We start from the raw sequence: 10,058 nt of genomic DNA, 5'->3' as shown, positions 1-10,058 counted from the left end.
GGGAAACCCCATCCCAGAGCACTGCCCTGCTGTGGCACTGCCCTGCTGTGACACTGCCCTGTGACACTGCTCTGTGACACTGCCCTGCTGTGGCACTGCCCTGCTGTGACACTGCCCTGCTGTGACACTGCTCTGTGACACTGCCCTGTGACACTGCCCTGTGACACTGCTCTGTGACACTGCCCTGCTGTGGCACTGCCCTGCTGTGACACTGCCCTGTGACACTGCCCTGCTGTGACACTGCCCTGTGACACTGCCCTGTGACACTGCTCTGTGACACTGCCCTGTGACACTGCCCTGTGACACTGCCCTGTGACACTGCCAGGGCCCCTTGGAGAGGACCCTCTGAATTCCTGGGGCACAGGACTGGCACCGGCAGCTTTCAGGAGGAGCCCCGGGGGTTTCTGTCCCTGCAGCAGGACAGGGCTGGCAGCCACCTGAGGTGGCCCTGTCACTTGTCACCTTTGCCATGGTGGCTCCTGAGGTGACCCTGGCTGCTGTCACCATTGCCGTGGCTCCCGAGGCGTCCCTGTCACTTGTCACCATTGCCGTGGCTCCCGAGGTGGCCCTGTCACTCGTCACCATTGCTGTGACTCCCGAGGTGGCCCTGGCTGCTGTCACCATTGGTGTGGCTCCCGAGGTGGCCCTGTCACTTGTCACCATTGCTGTGACTCCCGAGGTGACCCTGGCTGCTGTCACCATTTCCGTGGCTCCCGAGGTGGCCCTGTCACTTGTCACTATTGCCGTGACTCCCGAGGTGGCCCTGTCACTCGTCACCATTGCTGTGACTCCCGAGGTGGCCCTGTCACTCGTCACCATTGCTGTGACTCCTGAGGTGACCCTGGCTGCTGTCACCATTGCTGTGGCTCCCGAGGTGACCCTGGCTGCTGTCACCATTTCCGTGGCTCCTGAGGTGGCCCTGTCACTTGTCACCGTGTCCGTGGCTCCCGAGGTGGCCCTGTCACTTGTCACCATTGCTGTGACTCCTGAGGTGGCCCTGTCACTTGTCACTGTGGCCGTGGCTCCCGAGGTGGCCCTGTCACTTGTCACCATTGCTGTGACTCCTGAGGTGGCCCTGGCTGGTGTCACCATTGCTGTGACTCCCGAGGTGACCCTGGCTGCTGTCACCATTGCTGTGGCTCCCGAGGTGACCCTGGCTGCTGTCACCATTTCCGTGGCTCCTGAGGTGGCCCTGTCACTTGTCACCGTGTCCGTGGCTCCCGAGGTGGCCCTGTCACTTGTCACCATTGCTGTGACTCCCGAGGTGGCCCTGTCACTTGTCACCGTGGCCGTGGCTCCCGAGGTGGCCCTGTCACTTGTCACCGTGGCCGTGGCTCCCAAGGTGGCCCTGTCACTTGTCACCATTGCTGTGACTCCCGAGGTGGCCCTGTCACTTGTCACTGTGGCCGTGGCTCCCAAGGTGGCCCTGTCACTTGTCACCATTGCTGTGACTCCCGAGGTGGCCCTGTCACTTGTCACCATGGCCATGGCTCCCAAGGTGGCCCTGTCACTTGTCACCATTGCTGTGACTCCCGAGGTGGCCCTGTCACTTGTCACCGTGGCCGTGGCTCCCAGCGCTGCAGGAGGGGTGGCTGTTGCCTCTCTCCTGAGCTCCCCGTTGGCTGCGTTGCCCCAAGGCCACCCCAGCTGTGGGACCCCGGTGTCTGTCCCCAGAGCTCATTGTGGCACCTCCCGAGGACAGCCCGGCTCGGGCCATCCTGCCTCCCGCTGAATCCCGCTGGATTTGTGGCAGGATGGAGAACGGGCTGGGCTGGGAGGCACAGCAGGATCCCCTCTCCTGCAGCTGTGCTGAGAGGAGGAGCCTGCAGGGAGGAAATCTCTCATTTCGGGGTGAGAGGGGGGGATCTCCCTCCTCCTCATAAACTGTGGCCCCTCCTTTGCCATCCTGCAGCCCAAGCACAGAATTCCCAGACGGAACAGCCCTCGAGTGGGATTTCACCTCTGAGGTCTTCAGATCCTGCCTCGATGGAGCTAAGCCATTCCTGTGGGATTTGGGAGCACTTAGAGACCCCAGCACAGCTTGGCAAAAGATCTTCAGCCCAAATTTCCACCAGAGATCCCCGAGCTGCATTTAATGAAAGCAGAAACTCAGATTTGGAAAATCCTTCACAAGGGTTGGTTTTAGTCAAGGTGTCAGGGCATGGGTTGGACTCGTTGATCTTGATTCTTCCAACCTCGTCGTTCTGTGAATTCTGTGAGTTCTGTGAGTTCTGTGAATTCTGTGAATTCTGTGAATTCTGTGAGTTCTGTGAATTCTGTGAATTCTGTAAATTCTGTGAGTTCTGTGAATTTTGTGAGTTCTGTGAATTCTGTGAGTTCTGTGAATTCTGTGAGTTCTGCGAGTTCTGTGAGTTCTGGGAATTCTGTGAGTTCTGTGAATTCTGTGAATTCTGTGAGTTCTGTGAGTTCTGTGAGTTCTGTGAGTTCTGTGAGTTCTGTGAGTTCTGTGAGTTCTGGGAATTCTGTGAGTTCTGTGAATTCTGTGAATTCTGTGAGTTCTGTGAATTCTGTGAATTCTGTGAGTTCTGTGAGTTCTGTGAGTTCTGGGAATTCTGTGAGTTCTGTGAATTCTGTGAATTCTGTGAGTTCTGTGAGTTCTGTGAGTTCTGGGAATTCTGTGAGTTCTGTGAATTCTGTGAATTCTGTGAGTTCTGTGAGTTCTGTGAGTTCTGTGAATTCTGTGAATTCTGTGAAGGTTGAAGCCAGAACTCCACAGCTGAAATCCATCTTCAGTCTGCCCAGATAATAATTTCCTGCAGCCAGATGAAAAAGTGGAATAAAATCCACGAGGAAACAGAAGGTGTCATTCGGAGCATCCAGGTGTGTCCCAAAGAAGGATTTGATTTCCTACAAAAATATTAGGGTTAAAAATTGATTTCAGTCCATAAATATAACACAGAGCAGGATTTTAACCACTGAGTGCTGTGGCTGGAAAATCCTGCAGAAATATCTTGTGGAAGATGGAAATATTTGGAATATTAGGGTTAAAAATTGATTTCAGTCCATAAATATAACACAGAGCAGGATTTTAACCACTGAGTGCTGTGGCTGGAAAATCCTGCAGAAATATCTTGTGGAAGATGGAAATATTTGGAATATTAGGGTTAAAAATTGATTTCAGTCCTTAAATGTAACACAGAGCAGGATTTTAACCACTGAGTGCTGTGGCTGGAAAATCCTGCAGAAATACCTTGTGGAAGATGGAAATATTTGGAAGACTGGAATGTTTTGTGGTTATATGGATGAATCCATGTGAGGCCAACAAAGCGCAGGGACGAGGGCACCTGCGGGGTGGAATCCCCGTGAATCCCGCTCTGGAATTCCGGCCTGGCTGCTGCGGGTGCCACGCGGGTGACAGGCGGCGCTGGGGGAGCCGTGCCACTCCTTTCCTTTCCTTTCCTTTCCTTTCCTTTCCTTTCCTTTCCTTTCCTTTCCTTTCCTTTCCTTTCCTTTCCTTTCCTTTCCTTTCCTTTCCTTTCCTTTCCTTTCCTTTCCTTTCCTTTCCTTTCCTTTCCTTTCCTTTCCTTTCCTTTCCTTTCCTTCCCTTCCCTTCCCTTCCCTTCCCTTCCCTTCCCTTCCCTTCCCTTCCCTTCCCTTCCCTTCCCTTCCCTTCCCTTCCCTTCCCTTCCCTTCCCTTCCCTTCCCTTCCCTTCCCTTCCCTTCCCTTCCCTTCCCTTCCCTCCCTTCCCTTCCCTTCCCTTCCCTTCCCTTCCCTTCCCTTCCCTTCCCTTCCCTTCCCTTCCCTTCCCTTCCCTTCCCTTCCCTTCCCTTCCCTTCCCTTCCCTTCCCTTCCCTTCCCTTCCCTTCCCTTCCCTTCCCTTCCCTTCCCTTCCCTTCCCTTCCCTTCTCCCGGCAAAGGGCGGCCAAGCCGCGGGATTCCCGCAGGCCGGGCCGGGATCGCGGTCCATGGGCAGCGCTGGGCGAAGCGCGGCGTGCGGCGGGGGGAGGCAGGGAGGGACGAGCCGCGGGCGGCTCTGCGGGAGCAGGGGTGTGTTCTATTCCCTGGGATTGCCCGCAGGGTGCTGAAGGTCAGCCCTGCAGAGGGAATCCGGGGAATCGCTGCTCCCCCAGAGCAAACGGGAGCGGTGCCGGGGCTGTCACCGCGTCCCGGGGTCTGCCTGCTCCCGTCGTAGTTGTGACAAAGCCGATACAAAGCAGCACGCTCCATTTTCAGAAGGCTTCCAGCTGTTTTTATTCTAGCATGCATGCTCTTTATACATTCTTACAAAGCTCGTAACTTTACACTTTACTCATTGGTCAGGAAAGACAAACAAAGTGCTCGTTGGATTAGGCAGCTGCAGGTTTCTCTTATTTGTCCTTCCTTCTTTCTGGGTTTCTGTCAATGACCTTGGTAGGAAATTCTTTCAGGGGTTTGATCCTCCTATCAAACTCCTCTCTGGCTCACGGAAGTGGCTGTGAAACCTCTTCTTCCACGTGCTCTGGGAGGGAGGGAAAGCGAGCCCGGGCGTGCCCAGCCTGGCTGGGAGCTGGGGGCTGGCGAGGGCAGCAGGGAGAGCAGGACGAGCTGGGGATGGAGGAGCCGGGAAGCAGCTCCAGGGCTCCAGCCCACATCCCAGAAGGAGATTCCCTGAGTGTCCCTGCAGGAGGGGTTTTCCAGGTGAACACCGTCTGGCCTTGTTTGAGCCTTTCTTTGCACTGTTAATTCCCGGATTTGTGGCTAAACCCGCGATTCCACTGGGAAATGTTTTCCTGAATGGCACTGGAGAAAGCAGATTTAAGCCTGGCTTGGCCTCGTGCCCGCCTGTCACTGCTGGATGGAGGGGAGGAGAGCACGGAGCCACCTGGAAAATCCTGCAGGGAGAAGGGGAAAAGGAAGGAGAACAGGCAGGAGATGTTGCAGGAGTTGACTAAACCACAGCACAAAAAGAAACCCCCAAATAAACACAACAAGCAAGAGGTTGTGCAGTTAAAGACAAAAAAAAAAAAGGAAATAAATTCTGATAATTGTGTTGCTCCAGGGATTCGAGACAGCTGCTCCTGGCTTTGGGAGTCATGGACAGAGGCTGATTGTTGAACCAGAAAGGAACTTGCACACGAGGCTTCTCCAGCTCTCCGAGCCATCACATTGATTTTGTTAGGAAGTTTTGGCCCACTAGGGAAGTTCTGGAGGCCTGGAAAACACCACGAGGTCAGTAATGAAAAGAGGGAGATTTTAAAGCATTACCAGGCTGTTGTCAGCTCCATAAAACCCAATTATATGGAGCTTCATTAGGAGGAAATTAAGAGAACGTAGAAGGGTTAATGGCAGCCAGGCGGGTTTAAGGCCAATAGAATCTGTCAGGCAAAGCCAATCTCATTTTTTAGGATTATGAGCCATCTTTGCTACACCCGTGTTGGCCTTGCCCGATGATTTGATTAATAAATTCCAACAATACCCATTCAGCACGGTTATGGCAGTGACTGGGGAGAAGAAATAAATAAATCAACTTCTTGTGGACAGGCTCTGAAACGGGACAAAGTTTGTGTGGCAGCAAATAAATGAGGACAAATCCCAGGCAGCCGCCAGCAATGAATATTCATGTGAAGGTGACAAATGCTGGAGCCTGGGGACAAAGAGTGGAGCTTTTCTTACAGAATGGAACATTTTATCCTGAGCAGAGCTGGAGGTGGTGGTGGGGAATCAGCCGGACATGGGGCTGGGGTGACGCTGTGGCCAGCAGGGCTGGTGGCTCAGGGTGACGCTGTGGCCAGCAGGGCTGGTGGCTCAGGGTGACGCAGTGGCCAGCAGGGCTGGTGGCTCGGGGTGACGCTGTGGCCAGCAGGGCTGGTGGCTCGGGGTGACGCTGTGGCCAGCAGGGCTGGTGGCTCAGGGTGACGTGGCCAGCAGGGCTGGTGGCTCAGGGTGGTGCTGTGGCCAGCAGGGCTGGTGGCTTGGGGTGACGCTGTGGCCAGCAGGGCTGGTGGCTTGGGGTGACGCTGTGGCCAGCAGGGCTGGTGGCTTGGGGTGACGCTGTGGCCAGCAGGGCTGGTGGCTCAGGGTGACGCTGTGGCCAGCAGGGCTGGTGGCTCAGGGTGACGTGGCCAGCAGGGCTGGTGGCTCAGGGTGACGCTGTGGCCAGCAGGGCTGGTGGCTCGGGGTGACGCTGTGGCCAGCAGGGCTGGTGGCTCAGGGTGGTGCTGTGGCCAGCAGGGCTGGTGGCTCGAGGTGACGCTGTGGCCAGCAGGGCTGGTGGCTCGAGGTGACGCTGTGGCCAGCAGGGCTGGTGGCTCGGGGTGACGTGGCCAGCAGGGCTGGTGGCTCAGGGTGATGCTGTGGCCAGCAGGGCTGGTGGCTCAGGGTGGTGCTGTGGCCAGCAGGGCTGGTGGCTCGGGGTGACGTGGCCAGCAGGGCTGGTGGGCTCGGGTGGTGCTGTGGCCAGCAGGGCTGGTGGCTCGGGTGGTGCTGTGGCCAGCAGGGCTGGCTGTTGGTGGCCACACCACGTCAGGGAGGAGCAGATGGATGGGGTTCCCTTTGGGCTTTGGTTTTGGGGACCATTTGATTTCTGTTCCTTGCTAATCCCATCCTGGGCTCATCCTCAGCAGCACCAGGGGTTGAGGGAGGGGATTCTGTCCCTCTGGCCTGCCCAGGTGAGACCCCACCTGCACAGCTGCCCCAGCCCTGGGGGGGACAGGGAGCTGCTGAAACCAGGCCAGAGGAGGAACCCAAAGATGTTTTGAGGGTTAGAACAAAACATCTGAACATCAGAACACCTCTGCCCTGGAGCCAGGCTGGGAAAGATGGGGATGTTCACTCGGAGAGGAGAAGGATCCAGGAAAAACTTACTGCAGCATTCCAGTGCTATAAAAATCAGAGAGAGCAACTTTTTATACAGGCAGATAGTGGTAGGACAAGGGAAATGGTTTTAAGCTAAAAGAGGAGAGATTTAGGTGGGATCTTGGCAAGGAATTCCTGGCTGGGAGGGTGGGGAGATGCTGGGCTGGAATTCCCAGAGCAGCTGTGGCTGCCCCTGCATCCCTGGCAGTGCCCAAGGCCAGGTTGGACATTGGGGCTTGGATCCACCTGGGACAGTGGGAGGTGTCCCTGCCATGGCAGGGGTGGCACTGGGTGGGATTTTAGGTCTTCCATACCTAACCATTCAGTGATTTTAAATTCCCACCTCTGTGAATTTAAATTGTGCTCAAGCCCTTTGTACCACAATCTCCTGGGCTGAGCAGCCCCCTCGCAGCAGATCCAGTTCCTGAGAGCCTCATTTGAGAGAACACGGGCGAGCCCTTGGGGCTGGACCTGGTCCTGGTGGGTCCCATCCTGTGATTAAACCCATCGCGGATCGTCAGCACCGCTCCCTCCCGGCTGTTTGTTTAAAGCTGAACGATCCCAGGGAGAGCCGCTGCCTGCAGCACAAACCGCGCTCGTTTCACTGATAACAGTCATTGATAACAATCCCCCAGATGTCACCGCGGAGCCGCTGGGATTGGGTTCCTATGGGAATTCCATGGCATGGATTCCCTTGGCTGCGGGCAGCTCCCACCAGGGCTGAGCTCCAGAGCGGTTCCGTCACCGCTGGGCTGCTCCTCGCAGGGGGAATTCCTGCAGGGATTGTCCCCGTGCTGCCAGGGACACTGCTGGGAGCTCCAGCCCTCCTTCCCTGTGTCCCCATGCTGCCAGGGACACTGCTGGGAGCTCCAGCCCTCCTTCCCTGTGTCCCCATGCTGCCAGGGACACTGCTGGGAGCTCCAGCCCTCCTTCCCAGTGTCCCCATGCTGCCAGGGACACTGCTGGGAGCTCCAGCCCTCCTTCCCTGGGATTGTCCCTGTGCTGCCAGGGACACTGCTGGGAGCTCCAGCCCTCCTTCCCTGGGATTGTCCCTGCACTGCCAGGGGACACTGCTGGGAGCTCCAGCCCGAGCTCCAGCTCTCCTTCCCTGGGACTGTCCCTGTGCTGCCTGCGGGGTCTCCAGAGGAGCTGTCAAGGCTCTTCAGTGCTTCCTTGGGAACAGTTCCCGATCCAGCCCCAGATCGGGATCCACCCTGTGATTTACACCCCCATTCTTTCCACTGCTGATGTATCTCTTCGATTCTTGGTTCTAGGAAAGCTTCTGCATCACCAGAGGTGGGGGACACTGGCAGAGGGCACATTTCCTCCCTGGTGTCACATCCAAAGTGACACCGTGGTGGGGAGGGTTGGTGAGCTCCACGTGAACTGAGGGAGCACCAGTGTGCTGAGGAGCGGCTGAGGGAGCTGGGAAGGGGCTGGAGAATTCCTGAGGGAGCTGGGAAGGGGCTGGAGAATTCCTGAGGGAGCTGGGAAGGGGCTGGAGAATTCCTGAGGGAGCTGGGAAGGGGTTGGAGAGTTCCTGAGGGAGCTGGGAAGGGGCTGGAGAGTTCCTGAGGGAGCTGGGAAGGGGCTCAGCCTGGAGCAAAGGAGGCTCAGGGGGGACCTTGTGGCTCTGCACAGCTCCTGCCAGGAGGGGACAGCCGGGGGGTCGGGCTGGGAACAGGGAACAGGGACAGGAGGAGAGGGAACGGCCTCAGGGGAGCCTCGGGGTGGGCACTGGGGAAATTCCTCATGGGAAGGGCAGGGGTGGAGTCCCCATCCCCAGAGGGATTTCAAAGCCCTGTGGATGTGGCATTTGGGGACACAGTGAGTGGTGGCAGGGCTGGGGAATGCTTGGACTCCGTGTTCCTAAAGGTCTTTTCCAACCTTAATGACTCTGAGCTTTCACCAGGCTCTCCTTGCTCCGCCTGTGTCGTTCCAGTCCTGGAGCCTCATTCCGGGGAGTTCTTTTATCCCCTTTCATTCCATTAAGTGACAGTGGAGCTGTCCCTGCCCTTGGCAGGCAGGTTGGAGCCAGATGATCGTTGGGGTCCCTTCCAAGCCCTCCCATTCCACGACTGCACGTTATTGAAACCAGCAGCGTTCCACCTGCACAAGCAGCGCTGAGGGAGGCCCGGGCGTGCTCACACGACTGGAGAGTTTGATTTCTGTCTCCGAAGGTGAAACAACACAAGCAAAGGCAGGCGGTGTCACAATCACACCTCGGCGGTGTCACAGTCCGGGATTCCTGCTCTCCATCCCGCTGTGGCATTCCCGTGCAAGGACAGCACCTGATAAGGTGTGGTGGGAACGGGACATTGCGGCGCTGTTTTCCCCAAAAAACTGATAACAGGAACAACCAGCTGCAGCCAGGAGACCTTGGCACCCAGGGGCGTTCCTGCAGGACATCCTGCCGCTGTTTTTGGAGGAAGATCCGCCGTGTCCTTGGCTCCCGCAGCTCACGGGGATGCACCGCAGCCGCCAGGAGCCAGCTGAAGGGCGGAGCGGTGTCTGCAGGAAGGAGCTTCCCTCTGCCGGGGAAGAGGTGTGCTCATGTCCTGGCAAACAATTCCGGGGGGACACCATGGCTGGGAGCGGCTTTGAGATGGGGCTTAATGTCTCTAGCGACCTTGGGCAGCAGGTTTGTCACAGAGCCCGGGCACTCCCGAAACAGACAAGTGGGAGCTCCTGAACTCCGGGGTTAATTTCAAACTTCGGAGTTAATTTCAAGGGTTTGTCACAGAGCCCGGGCACTCCCGAAACAGACAAGTGGGAGCTCCTGAACTCCGGGGTTAATTTCAAGCTTTGGAGTTAATTTCAAAGCTTGAAATTAATAAGGGTTTGAAATTAATAAGGGTTAAATAATAGGGTTAAATAAGTTAATTTGAAATTAATAAGGGTTTGTCGCAGAGCCCGGACAGACTCCCGAAACAGAGCTCCTGAACTCCGGGGTTAATTTCAAGCTTTGGAGTTAATTTCAAGGGTTTGTCGCAGAGCCCGGACATGCTGGCTCCTGAAACAGACGGGGCTGCGCGAGCGGGAGTTTCCGAACTTTGGGGTAAAATGCCAGGTTCGAGGGGGGATAGGGAGCAGGCGGCTGGGGAAGGCTGCACCTTCCTCAGCAACGGGGAAAGGAAGAGTTTGGGATAAAAGGGAGCCCGTGCCCCCCGAAACCTCGAGAGAGAAAACCCCGCGGGCTGTGCCGGGTGACCTCTCCCTTTATCCGAATAAAGCTGCGGGACTCCTCTGTCTCCTTTATGGA

General features: G+C 56.6%; 2 long non-coding RNA genes across 2 annotated transcripts; one reads left to right on the top strand and one right to left on the bottom strand.

Moving 5' to 3' along the window:
• Positions 1-4,205: 4,205 nt before the first annotated feature.
• Positions 4,206-7,213, bottom strand: LOC128806871 (uncharacterized). The gene is made up of 3 exons (XR_008436963.1): positions 7,140-7,213; positions 6,774-6,820; positions 4,206-5,153 (listed from the first exon to the last, which is right to left on the bottom strand). It is a non-coding gene; the product is annotated as an uncharacterized LOC128806871 (long non-coding RNA).
• A 719-nt stretch (positions 7,214-7,932) lies between these two features.
• LOC128806872 (uncharacterized) lies at positions 7,933-10,058 on the top strand. Its single transcript, XR_008436964.1, has 2 exons — positions 7,933-9,437; positions 9,791-10,058. It is a non-coding gene; the product is annotated as an uncharacterized LOC128806872 (long non-coding RNA).

This window comes from Vidua macroura, chromosome 4 (genome assembly GCF_024509145.1).
Source record: "Vidua macroura isolate BioBank_ID:100142 chromosome 4, ASM2450914v1, whole genome shotgun sequence".
In the NCBI taxonomy this organism is placed as follows: Eukaryota; Metazoa; Chordata; class Aves; order Passeriformes; family Viduidae; genus Vidua; species Vidua macroura.
This window is presented reverse-complemented; position numbering and strand designations above follow the sequence as displayed.